At 40.4% G+C, this 15,253-nt stretch overlaps 1 long non-coding RNA gene across 2 annotated transcripts in view; it reads right to left on the bottom strand.

Annotated features, from left to right (window-relative positions):
* Nucleotides 1-3,374: 3,374 nt before the first annotated feature.
* The window catches only part of LOC136329449 (uncharacterized), a 31,613-nt gene continuing 19,734 nt past the window's right edge, over nucleotides 3,375-15,253 (bottom strand). Inside the window, exons 4-5 of one of the 2 annotated variants that reach the window (XR_010730197.1) lie at nucleotides 4,111-4,257; nucleotides 3,375-3,592 (exon numbers count right to left, since the gene is read on the bottom strand). This is a non-coding gene — a long non-coding RNA (uncharacterized lncRNA). The remainder of the gene's footprint in view (nucleotides 3,593-4,110; nucleotides 4,258-15,253) is intronic. The other variant, XR_010730196.1, reaches the window with a different exon arrangement.

The following is a 15,253-nucleotide window of genomic DNA, read 5'->3' as shown; positions in this document are numbered from 1 at the left end:
CGCACTATCAGAACAGTGACCCCAGAGCGCTGCTACAAGGCTGGAGGAGAACAGAGCTGCAAGTTCCGAGCTAACAGCTGTGCCGCCACGGCTGTTTCCACCGGCTGCGGCTGTCTCCACCGGCTGCGGCTGTCTCCACCCGCTGCGGCTGTCTCCACCCGCTGCGGCTGTCTCCACCCGCTGCGGATGCACTGCGGCTGTTTCCATCCACTGCGGCTGTTTCCATCCACTGCGGCTGTTTCCATCCACTGCGGCTGTTTCCATCCACTGCGGATGCACTGCGGCTGTTTCCATCCACTGCGGCGCAGGAATACCCCCAAGTCTAATAACGACAGGTGTGGGTAACTGGGTGACAAATTCAGAGGAACACCCGAAGATGCAGAACTGATAACATTCTTTCCCTTTAATACAAATTTTATTATTTTAAAAAACTGATCTCAATAAATGTCTAAAACAGCTCTTTAACTATAAAATACTCTGAAATGGTAAGAAAGTACTTTGTTTCTCAAGACAATTTTTTTCTTCTGGAGTATATAAAATAGTTCTGGTGTTGTATAATCAGGGCATTTCTTAGCTTTGATGAATACAGTTTTAAAACATCAAAAGATAATGTATATAAGATAATGTATTTATAATACTGAGGGTAGAAAAGGCCTTTCTAGAAAAACAACAAAATCCAAAAGTCTCAAATGATTACATAACAGTTTTAAATAAAGCTAAAAAACACATAACAGATTAGGAGAAAATATATGTAACATATAACATGGAAAGAAAAAAATAGCCGAAGTATATAATCAGTAGAAAGCTCTAAGAACAAATGAACAAACCTAAAGAAATATGGGCGAAGGCTATGAATATGCAATCAAAAACTAACAGAGAAAGAAGTCAATAAATATCATATATGAAAACATGTTCACTTCACCTTTAGACAAGGAAATGCAAATAAAAAGATAGACTACTTTGCAACCTTCAGAAGAGCAACGTTGAGTAAGACTGAAAGTGTCCTGACAAGGACATGAGGAAATGTCCTCTCTCGTTCTGTTAATCACAGTACAAACTGGCAGAGTCTTTGAAGATTGATTTTGCAGTGTTTATATATATTTAAATAGACATGGCCCTTGACCCAGCAATTATGCCTTTATAAACTGACCTGTAGAAACAGTTATACCTGATGCATCAAAATATTTGTATTTTGCAGGACTGACTATAATAATTAAAGATTAGAGAAATCTATGGGTCTATAAATAGGGAGAGAAATGTTATGGTACATTTATATAAGGAATTTTAAAATCTGATACACAAATGTGGAAAGTTCTCCAAAATGTGCAAAAAGTAGAGGACATATATATATATATATATAGTATGATTTTAAGATATTTAAAATGTCCCCCATGTCAGCCAGGTAAGTGTATGTAAGGACACAAGGAGTTGGAAGGAGTGTCTGTCAACAATTCAGTGTCACACAAGGAGGGCTGTGGTATGTGAACGTGAGCAGAAAAGGGCACCTGCACATTTGACTCCAAACAGCACAGAATGCATGACCCAACTTTTTAGAAAATTACCTGAAAATGAAGGATTTGCCAATACCCAGTCCCAAACTCAATTTCTCATTCATACTCGCATTTCTACTCAAAAGTAACACAGTATTCTGGTTAACATGGAATCATTTTGTGCTACTGACTGTACACAGATGATCATTTTAAGCAAGTGACTGTTAAATATAAACAGGATACCCAAAACAAAGGTTTTCACAGATAACCCATAGAATAAGAAGAAATTATAATGTCAAAATTAAGGCAACTGTATCCCTTTAGGGATCCTTGACACTTTTTCAAAGAAATCTTACAAAAATCCTTTCTTCTTGGGAATTTGAGCTCTTATAAATTTGTATGGAGAACAAGCTGCCAAGGAACTCTCTTAAACTAGTTTTAAAAAACAAAACAAAGAGCCCAAACCATGTTTTTGAATGTTTGTATACAGTAGGACAGATACCGAACACATAGCTAAAGAATCTTTAAAGAACCATCCGGAATGAAGTGAGGAAACGCCCAGCGTTGAAAGCAGTTCTAACTGCATCCAGTAAGCGCCACGACAGCTCAGTGGCAGAACAGGGTGTACTGCTAAGATTCCGAGTAACGGAACCCTTTTACTCAACCTCACAGGAACAATGCAGATTAAATTATAATAATGCCTTGGGGACTGGTTCTTTTCCATAAAAGTAAAGGAAGTTAAGGCTAATAAAAAAAGGTAATCCTAATTTATATACATATAAAAATGCTAAATGTGAAACTGCTGTTGGTTTTATAATGTACTTACTGGTAGCTTTGTGAAGACTGAAAAGTTAAAAAGAAAACAAACCAACCTTTCATTTTGTTTCATTTTTGAAACTATCATTTTATTTTCATCTAAAATTTGATATTAGCATATTACTAGTTTTAAAAAAAATCTTAATATTAAGCCATTAACAATAAAAAGAGATCAGATAGCTGCTAATTGTAGTTTTGCATACTATTTGGCCCTGAATCACTTTTTTTTTAACCGACATCTCTAATTACTGAAATGTGTAAGAGACATTTGTTTGGAATCACAAAATTCTATTATTGGGAAATCAATGAAATGAGGATAATATGAAGAAACAGGGTGAAGTTAAATAATTTATGCCAATTGCTTACAAAATTATAATGAAGAGATGAAATCTTCAAATGACAGAAAATCGTTTAATTTCAGAACATACCCAAATATTATTAAAGAAATTCAATGTTATATTGTTCACTATCAATTATATACTGCTCACAAAAATTAGGGGATATTTCCAAAATGACTATATAAAGCTATAAAATATCCCCTAATTTTTGTGAGCAGCATATAACAAATGCAATTGGAATAAATGGGGACATTTTAGCATTTACCTAAATTCTGTAACATTTTAAATTGGTAAGCACATGTTTGTAGCAAAATAAAATTTTATATTTCTAATAAAAGTATAGTTTTTTTTAAAAAATCAAGATAAATATTTTCCTCTAAGGATAGCTCAGTATAAATTAGAATGTTTCACTATATTAATTAAAACAAGTTAAGTACTCCAATTTTTACTTAACTACAACTCAACTTTAGTATAAGAGCTTTTTCTAAGGGACAAAGTAAGATAAAACTGCTAACTCACATTATCAAAGACCTCATTAAATTATCAGGAAAATGTTTAATATAAAAATATAAATGCATGACCACTAAGGAAAAGAAAAGAGCAATGAATTAAAAAAATACTAAAATTAGGAATTTAACCTACAGGCCATTTGATATCCAGAACCACATAATATGCAAATTTTAAAAATATATTTGACAATACAAAAGAAAATTTCTGAATTTTTATTTATTTTTATTTTTTGTATTTTTCTGAAGCTGGAAACGGGGAGGCAGTCAGACAGACCCACATGTGCCCAACCGGGATCCACCCGGCACGCCCACCAGGGGGCGATGCTCTGCCCATCCGGGGCGTCGCTCTGTCGCAACCAGAGCCACTCTAGCGCCTGAGGCAGAGGCCAAGGAGCCATCCCCAGCGCCCAGGCCATCTTTTGCTCCAATGGAGCCTCTGCTGCGGGAGGGGAAGAGAGAGACAGAGAGGAAGAAAAATTTCTGAATTTTATTCACTGAGGTTCAAAAGTAATTTGGGAGGGACTCTCAAATACATATATGCTTAATTTGAAAACTACTTTTCATAAAACTACCTTCAGATTCCTAATGCACTGTGACATATTTCGTGGAGTATTATCAATGATAAAATATGCTCTAGCCAGACAGAGCACTGTCCGGAAACACAGGCTTGCCGGTTCAATCCCCAGTCAGGGCACATGCAGGAGCAGAGCGATGTCCTGCTCGCTCGCTCTCTCTCTCACTTTTCTTCTCTTACTAAAATTAATGTCAACATTAAAAAAATAAATTATAAAATTATAATTTAAGCACTTGGTAAGTTTCCAATGAACGTGTGAAACTCACTGAAACAGGTTCTGCACTCAAGAACATCATACAACAGCTCCCACTGAATAACAAAGAAGATACTGAAAGATTAGTGTCCTGGACAAATACAACGAGAAAGCACTCACCAGCACTCACCTTTTCAAGACCATGTCTCCACGTCTTCGTTGCACAGCTATTTAGGGTCAGTTTCTCACCACACGCGGACCCTTCCACAGGAGAAGCAGCGAATGTTACTCTAATTCTGGATGTAGGCACAGGAAGCATCTTATAGCCCCTTCCAAGCTGCCAGAATGATGTTAAGGAATTTTGTTTTTGTGGTGGTTGTTTTGTTTTTTACTTCTACAGAATGTGTATAATGTTACTAAAAATGAAAAATGAAGCTGATTTCATGGAATTGAGAAACGAAGCTGGAAAATTTTTAAGTATTTTCAATAAAGCACAAAATATGAAAGTATCACTTAAACCAAACAATACATATCTGGAACTAATTATCAAATATTATCTTTAAATATTTAGAAATGTATGGCACAATTATATACTGAGAAAAAAATAACAGATGAAAAACATGTTTTTAAAATAATAATAATAGCTACCAGTTATCAAGACTTTAGTATGTACCAGGAATTTTTCTAACATATTACTGGTATTAAATCATTTAATTTCATAACAATCCTATCAGGTAAGTACTGCTATCATTCCAATTTAGCAGGTTATGAAAACTGAGGCACAGGAAGGTTAATAACTTCCCCAAAGCAACACAGCTAGGAAGTGACAGACCCAGAATATAAGTTCAAGAAGCTGAGCTTCAAGACTCTTCATACTAAATTACAGAGGTATCTGAAGTTCAAATCATTTCCAACAAAGTGGAAAGCTTACATCATCTTTACTGCTAAAATAAAAACAAGTTATGTCTACTTGAAATGCACCAGCAATGACACACCAAATACTTGAATTTTACTAAGCACTGCCGTAGGTACTTCAGTTAGTCACAGCTAGCTTTACTGAGCACTTAAGGTGACAATCCTGACTAATGAGCCACTTTACCACCATTGTACAGGTCAATCCTCACAACAACCCAGAGAAGTAGGCACTGTACCTATTTTGCAAATGAGAAAAGCACCGAGGTGTGAAAACAGCTCCTTTTCCTCCTCCAAATCACTTAGCAAATTCACTGATGGCGCCCAGATGGCTACAGAGCCTGCCGTCAGAGATCATGCTTGCTAAAACACAGGGATGTCTACAAATCTCACCCAACCACCAAAGGACATTCTTGTGTCCCAATATGCAAAGTCTTGTGTCATGTTAGAGACAGAAAAACACAAATGACAAGATAGTTTAAATTTACAGTAATTTACACTAAAAAGTCAAGCCTCTGGATACTCTTCTTGCCAAATCCTGTATCAATGATAATGGTTGATATTCCAAGACAGCTGAAGTAAACATCCACCTCCCAGCCAATCCATGTACTACAGCTGAGTGTAGGATGTTTACATGAACTGAACTCGGTGGAAAGCAGGACTTACAAAACCCTTTACTATGTTTATACTGGTCTTTTACCCAAGATTCAAAATTATATTGAAGTACATATAAATTATTATTATATTTTAAAAAGATAACTTTACAGAATCTGTTGAAAAAAGAACAGTTACTGTGATTCACATAAATGAGGCACAAGTCAAGTAGAAAGCTATTTTGAGACAAAGCTGGGAATCCAAGGAAAGGGAGAAGTGATATTCTTTTCACTGCAGTAATTTATGGCATCATATGCAGACATTTTGTAAATTTCCAGATCTAAAGGCTGATTTTACAGCCTATCCTATTCCTACATCCCACTCTTTAAAACAACTGACCCTGCACTTATAGAAACCCAGCTGACGGCCAGTCTGGGGCATCAATCACCTTTCTTCCTCATTAAGAAGATTCGTTTTAGGGGTAAAAGACAAAGTTAATGAACTATCTCTGAGGAGCTCCAAGCCTAGCTGCGGCCTTCTCCTCAGTTCTCTTCCCCTCCAGCTGCCTCTCCTCTCTTCTCCTCTCCTCCCCCACACTTGCAATTCTGATAATTCCACCTCCCGAGCATCCTCCCCACACTCACGGATTTCTTCCCACCTTCTGTGGCCCCAAGTGTCCGAAGCTGCCTTGCAGAGATCCCTCCTCCTCTCTCTGCATTCTTCTGATTACGTAGTTTACGTACTTATAAGCATTAGATGTGATCCTATAAAGATACTTGCATCAAGAAGGAAATCCTCAAATTGGGAAGTAAAATTAAGTATTAGAACCGCTGCCAGAAACCTCTAAAAACCTTAGGAATTTCACAGGCATCCTGGACCTGGGGAGCCTCCTGGTCTCCACCTAGCCCCCCTCGCCCCCTTCCGGCTACTTTTCCTGAAGCATCCACTCTCAAGACTTAAATATGTACACACCTTACTCCCCTCCTCCATGACTATCTAGTTTTTTCTGATTCAGCTACTGCTGTTGCAATAATATTTTTTCCTTCCACTTTTCTTGGTAAATATATAGGTTTTTGTGCGCCAAAGTGGTCCTTCCTTTGGGAGGAATATGGGTCTCAGGCTTACAACAAACTTTTTTTTTTTTTTTTTTTTTTTTTTAGCCCTGGCCGTTTGGCTCAGTGGTAGAGTGTTGGCCTGGCGTGCAGGAGTCCCGGGTTCGATTCTCAGCCAGGGCACACAGGAGAGGCGCCCATCTGCTTCTCCATCCTTCCCCTCTCTTTCCTGTCTCTCTCTTCCCCTCCCGCAGCCAAGGCTCCATTGGAGCAAAGTTGGCGGGGGTGCTGAGGATGGCTCCATGGCCTCTGCCTTAGGCGCTAGAATGGCTTTGGTTGCAAGAGCGACGCCCCAGATGGGCAGAGCATCGCCCCCTTGTGGGTGTGCCGGGTGGATGCCGGTCGGGCGCATGCAGGAGTCTGTCTGACTGCCTCCCCATTTCCAACTTCAGAAAAATACAAAAAAAAAAAACAAAACAAAACATAAAAAAGAAACCAAACTTTTTTTTTTTTTAAATCAAACTTCTGGACGATGGCCTATTTAAAGTTAGGGGTTTTATGTATTTTTCTTCAGCTACTAATTGGACAATACCAAGCAGGGAAAAGAACTGTGAGACGAGCCCTGTGGCTTTGAAAGCCCGGCTCCGGAACAGCCTTGTCCGCAAGCCCCAGGTCACCGAGTAATCAGAGATCATGCAGGGCCCAGCAATCTGTGTTTTAAAGACTAAGACCTACAAGTAACCCTGAAACACACTAATATTTGAAAACCGGTGGGCTGTCTCACCAAGTATGTTGAAAGCCAAAGTGAAGAAAGCAATGAACATTCAGTACTGGGAGGTTTGTAATATACTACAGGTTTTTAGAAGGCAATGTCAAACATGCATCGTATGTCCACTTACAATTAACCAGTCTGGGGACACTGTGGCAGAGTCCGTCAGAAACAGCCTAAGTTAAAAAAGTAATTCAGCTCAGACTGATATTCAAACAAATTATTTCCCCCAAATACGCACAGTAAATACCGGCACATTCACTGGTGAGTGAAGTTTTAACCACGGGAGAGAAAGGGAGTCAGCAACAGAACGAGCCACGCATGAGGAGGAAGGCACGCTGGGGTTGAAGGCTCACAGTCCGCTTCTGGCCACTCCAAGCCTCTGCCTCTGTAGAAGGGATTGCGGCACTGAGACCAATGAGGACCCATCCAACAACGTCATTTTAATCAAGAATATCTGAATACAAGCATATCTACATGGAAATGAACTTGAAGACACAATTTTGTAGTTGTTTCATTAAAAAATTAATCCCTAAATAATCTCAGAACAAATACTAAGGGAAAAAACCTGTCATTTTCAGAATGATGTTCAGCAACTAGAATTACTTTTAATATTAGATTTAAAAAATCTCCTTAAATAGCAAAGAATCTCTGAGCTTTCTATGACCTGTCAATAAAGATCACATACTTCTCCCTAAACACTAATAAGGAATGAGGATACACAAGTGGTTACAGGTTTACTGGCAAATACTGATGATCTAACATTCTAAGACATGCATGCTAAGTAATCAACTGCTAAATTTTCAAGCTAACGGAGTCTGTGATCCTTCAAAATTAAAACCTACAGAAGCCATTTGTAAATGACTAACAGGTTGCCCTCAAGCAGTGAAGCAAGGGCACCCAGAATTGGAGCTGGCAAGGTCCCAGACCCACCTCCTTGGGGCAGAATAACGGCCAACGGTGTTCCACACCACAGCCGGTCCCAGGCACCCTGCAGCGTCCAGGGGTGGCCAGGCTAGCTGGGCAGTCTAAGAGCTTCATGCAGAACCCCTGACCCCATTTTCAGCTTAGATCTGGGCTACTTTTAATAACTGTGCAAATGATTAAAATAGGCTATTCCTATCCATCCTAAAGTGTATAACCAACCTTTTCTCCTGGTTCCAAATAATCCTTTAATCAGAAAATTCTTCCTACTTTTATCAACATTACTTCTTGGGCTTTAAGAAATGACTCCATCCATTCATTATCTGGAACCTAAGGCTTCTAATGTGCTAAACCACAGAGTCCCAGAATATACAATAAATCTTTATTAAGAGTTTGGCAGGAAGGGATGCTTGATGCACACCAATCATTAGGCATGAAGATTATACTTAAAAGTTGCAAACCTACTCATATCTGAAGCAACTAACTACACTCCTTCCGTCCACTCTTGGCCAAGTAAGTCCTGTACACCAGTGGTCCCCAACCCCCGGGCTGTGGACCCTTACCGGTCCGTGGGCCATTTGGTACCGGTCCGCAGAGAAAGAATAACTTACATTATTTCCATTTTATTTATATTTAAGTCTGAACGATGTTTTATTTTTAAAAAATGACCAGATTCCCTCTGTTACATCCGTCTAAGACCCACTCTTGACACTTGTCTCGGTCATGTGATACATTTATCCGTCCCACCCTAAAGGCCAGTCCGTGAAAATATTTTCTGACATTAAACCAGTCTGTGGCCCAAAAAAGGTTGGGGACCACTGCTGTACACTATCACCTTCACAAAGGAATGTTTAAAAAGCAATGCTGTAGAAAAGATACATTCAGAGTAGCTACATTATGACCCAAACTGCAATTTGCTCATCTGTATAAAAAAGAAGAGGAAATAGTAGACATTTATATAATAAAATTAAATTGTTACTAGTGCTCTCTATATGCAAGGTGCTTCACTTATATCCATGCCCTCAAAACAGCTTGTAATATCAGGGAGCTTTATCTTTTGGTTTAATTATGTACTGAACCTAACACAGAATGATGTTTAGCCATTTAATAATAAATAATAAAAAATACCATTGTTTTATTATACAAAAAAATATTAGTTTAGAACTGTTTCCCAGTATCTAAAATGCAACTAAAAACATTTTTTAAATGTTTATTTTAATAATTTTAAAGAGGAAGGGAAAGAATGAGAGAGAGATAGGAACCCTGATCTGTTCCTTATGTGCCCTGTCCGGGGACTGAACCAGCAACCTCTGTGCTCCGAGACCATGTTCTAACCAGCTGAGCTATCTGGCCAGGGCAGAAAGAAAACATTTTTAACACTCAGGAAAAAAGAGCTGTTATAAAATGATATATCATCCATGTGTCTACACAAAATGTCATATATGAGAAAAGCCCTGTGTTATCCAGCTCTTTTGAGAAAAAAAAATAGATGCAGTACACCTGCTCACAAGGCATCCACACTCCATTGAGGAAACAGAAAATACTTAGGAAAATAACAATAAACTAAGTCAAATATAACCAATGGTAAATGCTGTAAATAAGGTCAGTGGTTTATTTGATATTTAATTTTTATTTATTCATTATAGAGAGGGAAGGGGGATAAGGAAACAATAATTTGTTGTTCCACTTATTTATGCGTTCACTGGCTGATTCTTGTATGTGCCCTAACTGGGGATTGAGTCTGCAACCTTGGCGTACAGGGTCAAAGCTCTGGCTCTAACCAACTGAGCTTCCATGCCAGGGCTCAGGCTCAGTGGTCTGAAGTCGTGTAATTTTTGGAGAAGAGTTGTAACTAGGAGCTGTGACATCAGAGGAGAACAGGGAGCTGGGGGTGGGGGCGCTGAGAGGAGGGAGATTAGGTCTACACACATCTCTCCTCTACAGAGAAAATAGAAAGTTCTGGAATGAATGCTGTGGGGTGGTGGTCAGTTCATTCTCCAGAACTTCCACGGAATTTCTAAAGGTGGGAACAGTCTCTGGAACCATCAGAAAGTTAAACTGCAGCCTACTAAGGAAAGCAATAGAGAACTGCAAGTCCACTGATATGGCAAAAACAATAATAAACCCACAGTGGGGGGGCGGGGCGGGGGACTGGATTCTCTAAGGCCCAGCAGCAGCCCGGGAGGCTCAGCTGGCATCTGGGACAGGGCACCCTGCTGTCAGGATGCGTCCCACTCTAAGCCCCGTCAGAATACAGCCCTCTCCCCGGAGCAGCACATGCAGGAGTCGGAAGGTCCCCGGCAGCCCCCACACACGTCAGAGCCTCCCCAGTCCTGCTGCTCAGTCATAATCCCACCGAAACGATGCCCGTGAGGAGCCGGTAGCAGCAAACATCTGACTGAAAGCTTAGTTCTGGCTTACAGCTTCCAGTCGGGGATGTTTACAACCACAGACTTTCTGAACAACACTTACAGAAGGAAACGACACAAATGCCGCCAGTCACCTGGCGGTTCACACGTTCTTTGAGTGCTGAATGATTTCTATGACATCTTGGAACAAACATGTAAGTCAATGCCATTAATTGTCAAGACAGTAAGTAGTTCATCAATCCTAATTTTTTCTAAATAATTAAAAGAAAATATGTATTATAAATTTATTGTGGCAGCTATGCAGCATTAAAGTATTACCCTTGTTATCCTACATTTAAGATACATTTTTCTATTTAATACATGCAAAAATGAGTTATTTTTTCCCTAAACCTAGATATTCAAAATAATAAATATATTAGCATGACAACCCTAATGATTAGTGAGCAGATATCCATCTGCCCCAAAGTCCTGATTTGTGCCTGTTGCCCTCCTGTTATTAGAAGGGACCCGTTTATTAGGAAGCAGCCCAGGGCAGGCTGCTACCAGAGGGGGATGTACGGGCAGAGGACCTACACTGAGGAGCACTCCAACCCCGTTCTTCTCTCCCCTCAGCTGATTTCGCTTAGGGATGCAGCCTGCCTGCAAGTGAACAAGGCAAAGTAGATAATAAGAGAAACAAACTCATGACCTTGTTTACCAAGTGATACACTGAAGCCATTTTGTTTCCCAACTGCTTTCCTGAAAGAAAGAAAGACTGGGTGAAACATCATAACTGCATTCCACTGAAACCAAGATTTACTCTAATATAAAACATGTAAAATTAATGTTCCTTCAAAAAAGCTATCACAACAATTAAATCAGAGTGATTTCTAAGAAATGAACATACATACATCTATTCAGAAACATACATATCACATGTACTCACATACCCTACTTCAATATAACTACCAAAAACAGCAAGATACACAACTTGAAAGGCTACTCATTTTCTAATATCAATTTTTTTTCTGAGAAACTACAAATGGTTTTAGTCACTGCTATTCACCTTGTGATAATAGTTAAGGGTTACTTTCTAAAATGCTGTTTTTGTTTAAATGTTGTGAATAACTCTACCTATTATAGAAATAATGCTGGAAATATGACGAAAGGGTATGTGGTCTCTATGAATACAAGACAATCTTGTTTCAGAAGATGAATACAGTACCTAAAAAGTCCAGTGGTATTTACAGCAAAGACTATTAAGTCTGTTCTACAACTGAAAATTTCCAGGTTTCAATTAGGAAAAAAATAGTTATTTCATGCCTAGGTAGGTACATGATACTTAACTAATAGGATGCTGCATATTAAGTTGCAATAAGCCAGTAATTACAACTCTCTCCTTCAATCTCCCTCTGTTTTCAGTGTAATTTTTTTAAAGGTTGATCAAAAGACAAATTTTTTATCAGTTACTATATTTACTCACACATATAATACATAGACTCTTTTCTTCAAGGTTATTAGGGTGTTTTGTCAAATGCTGTACATTTGTATATATGTACTATATAATGTACTTTTGAAGACAGCTGAAAAATATACAGAACCTGAATAATTGTTACAAGAAAATCAATTATAGAATACAGTACCTTCTATAATTACCAATATCTTTTAGACATGATCTTCAATTACAGCATATATTTTTCATAAATGTTCTTTAATTTTGTTCTTTTATTCATGATCAAATACACAGGAAACAGGTCAAATCTAATTAGGTGTAGCTGAGGCTAAAGATTGTTTTGTCATGCTTAATGATTTCTATCTTTGTCACAAATGTATTACACATTTGAGTGACCCTTCCTACCAGTACTTGCACTTTACTTCTCCGCTCGCAGATTTTATAAAAACAGGCAAACTACATTAAACACACATAACCTTCTGTACAGTTAGCAATAGATTATCACCAAACTGTTGGCTAGAACGGTGCTTCTGTGCAGAGACTGGCAAGGCCTGTGCCTCAATCTATCAAGGCAGTTGTGAGAATCCATACACAATGCACACCAGGCCACCACATCTTGCCACAGACCTGCCAGACCACACATCTCTTAAGGACAATGTTGTGAACAAGATAATACCTAAGTACACCTCTTTCAATGTGACAACCCATAGTGAAGACATTCTCTCCTAATAGTATTATTATAAGAAAGTTATACTGAGTTTAGAAAATATTACCAGAACACATAAGGAAACAGTTAAAAAGAAATACTTTGTAACTTAGTAAAATAAACATCTTGGAAAAAAATCCAAGTCAAGTAAAATTCTCAGTTGACCTTTATTTGCATCCTCTAAAACAGGGGTCCCCAAACTTTTTACACAGGGGGCCAGTTTACTGTCCCTCAGACCTTTGGAGGGCCGGACTATAAAAAAAAACTATGAACAAATCCCTATGCACACTGCACATATCTTATTTTAAAGTAAAAAAACAAAACGGGAACAAATACAATATTTAAAATAAAGAACAAGTAAATTTAAATCAACAAACTGACCAGTATTACAATGGGAACTATGCTCCTCTCACTGACCACCAATGAAAGAGGTGCCCCTTCCGGAAGTGCGGCGGGGTCCAGATAAATGGCCTCAGGGGCCGCATGCGGCCTGCGGGCCATAGTTTGGGGACCCCTGCTCTAAAAGAAATCTATTAATTTGTTGAAGTTCGGTGGTGAGTAGGCGATCTCTCAATTCTGACCCCAAACTCTGAAACAGGCAGGGTAGCTGGAAGGGTTGGCTCAAGAAGTAGCAGCAGGGTGATCACGCCCAGTCTTAAGGGATACATGGTGACGCAGTGAGAAAAAACTGGTTACAGGTAGGAACTCACAAGCCAGTGGAAAATAGGTAATGGAGCAGAAAATACCCACATAAAAAAACAAAGCAAAATAAAACAAAGATACCCTAAAAGACATTCCATTCTTGTTTTCAACCCATTCAGTAAGACTTACTATTCTCTATAGACTCTGTAAAAGAACTATCATCCAAAAAAAAGGAAAAATAATATCTGAATCAATAAACTCAATTCATTTGAAAAAGTTATAAGGTAGCAAAATGCTGAGGCATGATGAAAAGAACACGCTTCCTGCTCTTTGAGGCTTATTTACTCCTTATTACTAACTGACTGTCTCTCCTAAGGAAGGCTTCCAAGTGTTTTCCCACAGCTGCTCATCATGGCCCCAGGACTGGTTCTAAGACCAGCTGTAGAGGAGGTGCTGCTTCTTCTTCGTAAGTGAGGAAGAAGGGACACGTAGGAGAAGTGATTGACCATGCTCAGCCATGCAGGACATGAGCCACTATGACTACCTCCGAGGACAAAGAAGCCTCCTACTGAAGTCGACATAAGTCACAGAGAATAACTGTGACCTAGTGAATAACAGAGAGCCCTGCCTACCTGCCTGGAGTCTGGAATGCCTAGAACTAGTCAGAGAGGTGCACCTGGGGTCGGGGCAAGTCCTGGGAAGCACTGCCCAAAGCGAGGCGTCCCCAGTCGTCATCACGACAGCTTCTGCCAGCCAGCACGGCACCTCCGCACCCTCCTCAGGGCTCTCCAAGTGCCCACTCAATGAAGCGGGCAAGGTGGGCAGTACCAGGTCTACTCCACCCAGCTTAAACCTTTGAAGTATAATCACCAATACTTGTTCCTTGCAAATAACGATCCATTTTACATTTTCTGACTATCTGACATTCAAATTGATTATCAAATAAAAGTTTGTCCAAGAAACTTATAAACGATAAAACTGTAAACATAAATTTTTCAATTAACTTTTTTGTTTTTACCCGTCCCCACTCTGTCACCTCTGACGGGATCTGTGGTGTTCTGTACTGCACTGATCACAGGTCAGATGCACAGACACGCCCTGTCGGGTAGTTGGGGTTTACAGGGTTGTAAAGCAGAAAAACAGTTCCCTCTCTCCCCAAATCTGAGTGAAACGGCCCATGCACTCACAGGACACACAGCTTGGCCTAAGCCGAGGGTCTCCGAATGCGGTCCCTAAGCGGCAGCAGCAGGACACGGACACATAGGACAGCGTCTCCCGGGCTTGAGCAACCTGCTGCTGGATCAGGAATCCGGGACAAAACCCAGCACTGTGTCTAACGCAACTCCGGGTGATCCCAATGCACATGAAGGCTTTTATCCTAGTTCTAACAACATGCCCTTTCATTTTCAAAAAAAAAAAAAAAAAAAGTGTGACAGAGTAGCTAGAAGATGGAAGGAATAGTAACAAATTTAAAAAAACTCTATTTACACTGTAAACACACCTCGCCAACATGAAAGCGTGCACGCTGAGGACTGGGAGGCACCTGTGTAGACAGCCAAGGCAGGCACAGGCCAGGGGCTCGGACAGCGGTCAGCTGCCGCACCACACGCGGGCAGGGCACTGCGGGGCACGCCGCCGGGAAATGCGCGCACCACCCATGCGCAGGGCACCGAGGGGCACGCCACCGGGAAAGGCGCGCACCACCCGTGCGCAGGGCACCGAGGGGCACGCCGCCGGGAAAGGCGTGCACCACACGTGCGCAGGGCACCATGGGGCACGCCGCGGGGAAAGGCACGCACCACTCGTGCGCAGGGCACCGAAGGGCACGCCGCCGGGAAAGGCACGCACCACCCGTGCACAGGGCACAGAGGGGCACGCCGCTGGGAATGCGCGCACCACCCGTGCGCAGGGCACCGCGGGGCACGCCGCTGGG

This window comes from Saccopteryx bilineata, chromosome 3 (assembly GCF_036850765.1).
Source record: "Saccopteryx bilineata isolate mSacBil1 chromosome 3, mSacBil1_pri_phased_curated, whole genome shotgun sequence".
NCBI lineage: Eukaryota > Metazoa > Chordata > Mammalia > Chiroptera > Emballonuridae > Saccopteryx > Saccopteryx bilineata.
This window is presented reverse-complemented; position numbering and strand designations above follow the sequence as displayed.